We start from the raw sequence: 3211 nt of genomic DNA on the forward strand, positions 1-3211 counted from the left end.
GTGAAGTTAATCATGAGACCAGCAGGTCCTGGTTTAGGAAAAGTTTAGTATCATGAAATATCCCTGAGCTCCTGAAGAGAAGCTGATGACATCACCAATAATGATGTCTGAGAACAACATTAAACACAACTATAATCAATAATATCTCAGTCATCAGACAGTCTGACCACGAGACTCGATACAGTCGACTCACTGTGGAAAATCATCACAAGTTATTTCATGTTTCTGTGCAAATATTATTATTTATCACTGGATGTATTTTTTAATATAAAACTGATAAATGTTCCAACCAAATGTAGGAATTTCATCCAAACAACAGTTTAGACTCAGACTGAGACTCCTCAGACTCAGAATCACACTCAGGACTCAAGATTCAAGATTCAGGACTCACACTCAGGACTCAAGATTCAAGATTCAAGATTCAGGACTCACACTCAGGACTCAAGATTCAGGACTCACAGTCAGGACTCAAGATTCAGGACTCCGACTCAGAACTCACACTCAGGACTCAGACTCAGAACTCACACTCAGGACTCAGGACTCACACTCAGACTGAGACTCCTCAGACTCAGAATCACACTCAGGACTCAAGACTCAAGATTCAGGACTCACACTCAGAACTCACACTCAGGACTCAGACTCAGGACTCACACTCAGGACTCACACTCAGGACTCACACTCAGGACTCAGAACTCAGACTCAGGACTCACACTCAGACTGAGGACTCAGACTCAGGACTCAGACTCAGACTGAGGACTCAGACTCAGAACTCAGACTCAGGACTCACACTCAGACTGAGGACTCAGGTCCAAATGTTTTTATTGAACTGAGGCTCGTCTGTTTTAGAAGCTCAGAACTGCAGCTGAGACAAAAGGATCAGCTCAGTCTGTAGAGACATCAGACTGATTTATGACTGACAGGTCAGCAGGGGGCAGGAACTCAACCACACACACACACACACACACACACACACACACACACACACACACTTTAAAAAGTGTTTAAAAGTTCTGAAGGTACTGCAGGAATATTCACAGTGAGCCCCCTAATGTGAGACCCATGACCTCCCCCTCCCCAGTGAGAGAGTGTGTGTGTGAAACAGGGTTGCCAGGCGCAGTGCCACACCTGCCCCTGGAATGAGGATGAAGGGAGTGGGTGGGGAGGCAGCTGGAAAAAGATGGACATGCTTTTGTCTCAGTTAACTCTGACACACACACACACACACACACACACACACACACACACACACACACACACACGGTGTTAAATTCTAATCGTGTCCTCATGTCACCTTTAAACTCCTCCTCCTGTCCTCCATACACCTGTGTTCAGAGGCCGTCATGAATACCTGACCCGTACTTCACCTGTGATTTGTGCAGACGATGATGTAATCCCTCATATGGGAGAATTGTAGCCAATTACCCTCTTACTGTAGGTGGAGCGTCTTATCAGGCTCCATGTCATCAGCGCCTGTGTGTTCACATCAGTCACATCTCTGTGTTTATACGTGTTGAGTCTGACGGCATCAGGAACAACGTCAGCGATGGTTCATGTCACAATGTGAGTCTCAGTCACTTTCACTGACTTTATGATGTTTGAGCTGCGACAGATTCTGTAATGAGATTAATTCACAACGAGACGACAAATGTCTTTTTCATCATCCTCGCACAGATCTCATGTTTTCATCTGTTCAGGGACTAAACTAGTTTTGAAAAGTAGCCAGGTGTAAATTTTTATTTTTTATTTTTCTTTGCAAAATGAAAATGTTTAAAAAAAAAACAAAAAAAAAAACTGGTGAAATTTAAACATTAATCAGTTTTTTTTTCATTAGAATATTGTGCTGGTCAGTTTATTCTGCAGCCCGTTGGTTTGTAGAAATCACTGTGACTTCAGAGTCTGTGCCGCCGTGTTGAGCTTCACTGACTCTATAAATCATATAGATTTATACTCTATATAGATCACAATGACACTATAAAGAAAAAAACTGATTCAGATACAATACGTATATATATATATATATATATATATATATATGTGCAGATATAGTAGCACACTACACACACTGAGAACAGCACAGTCCCCGCCCCTTTCCCCTCCCCTTACCTCCCACCTCTCCCTCCTCTCTTCAACCCCTCCCTCTCTCTCTCCCTCTCTCTCTCTCTCTCTCTCCCCTCTTGAATTAAGTCCATTATTCCTGCCTGCTCGCCCTCTGAGCACTTCGACTCTCAGCTCCTGTGAAAACTGTGTGTGTGTGTGAACTCTCTCTCTCTCTCTCTCTCTCTCTCCCTGTGTGTGTGAACTCGTGGCGTGTGTGTGTTAAGAGCAGTTGTGTGTGTGTATAGGGGTGTGTGTTTTTCTAAGTGGAGCTGGAGTGGAGCTGCTGATCAGACGGGAACACTCAGATCTCAGTGCTCTGCTTCAGTCTGTGGACGTTTTCTGCTTCAGGCTCGTCTCTGGATTTACTGAAGACTTTCCACAGGAACTTCTACCTGCCACCAACTTCATGTTGTTTCTGCTTCTGATCGATGGAGTTTAAGATTCAGGATCAGCTGTTTCCACCTGGTGCAGTGAGAATGTGTCGGAGCTCAGTGAGTGTGTTGAGGAGAGTTACAGCTGTCTTCCCTCTAAGTCTGTAACACGTTTCATTTTTATTACAATGGAGAAAACTATGAGAGGATAAACAGCAGGACTGTAACTATGGAAACGGTCGGTGTCGTCTCAGGTGGCTGCTGCTCCCGACCAGGAATGTTCTGAACTCTTTTGGATTTTGGTTTCCCTGGAAACAGATGGACAGGTGAGTTCATTTAGAGTCACTGTATAAATCTGAGTCTTGTTTCATCACTTTAAGTTGTGATGGAGTTGGTGGAGTGACACAGTCACTGTGAAGAAGGTTCTGGTCTGTCTGACAATCTGAAGCGTTCAATATAAGATAATATGGACTAGTAAGTTCTGTGTTGGAGCAGTGTTGTTGCTGAGCTGCTGGATATATTCCTGCAGGTCATGCTAATGACATGTGGGTTTCTTAGATCTGTAGTTTGATTTAGCAGCAGAGTGAGTGGTCTTCCTCACCGAGCAGCTCCGTCAGGTCCCGACTTCCTGCTGCTTCTCTCTTCAGCACAGAGACACCAAGTCAAAGCTGTAGCAGCTCTCCTGTTGTACTTTGATATATTTCATCTTCATATATCAAGTTATCCACACTAACACCTCCACC

The 3211-nt window shown here is 44.1% G+C and overlaps 1 protein-coding gene across 2 annotated transcripts in view; it reads left to right on the top strand.

The window, feature by feature from the left end:
- The first annotated feature begins 2186 nt into the window (after nt 1-2186).
- LOC111652877 (semaphorin-3B-like) overlaps nt 2187-3211 on the top strand; it is an 8653-nt gene continuing 7628 nt past the window's right edge. For both annotated transcript variants that reach the window (XM_023403262.2, XM_087173200.1), the window contains exon 1: nt 2187-2794. The gene's annotated coding sequence lies outside the window, so the exon portion shown is untranslated. The remainder of the gene's footprint in view (nt 2795-3211) is intronic.

This window comes from Seriola lalandi, unplaced genomic scaffold (genome assembly GCF_002814215.2).
Source record: "Seriola lalandi dorsalis isolate HSWRI2012SDOR001 ecotype SW California unplaced genomic scaffold, Sedor1 jcf7180002054099, whole genome shotgun sequence".
Taxonomy (NCBI): Eukaryota; Metazoa; Chordata; class Actinopteri; order Carangiformes; family Carangidae; genus Seriola; species Seriola lalandi.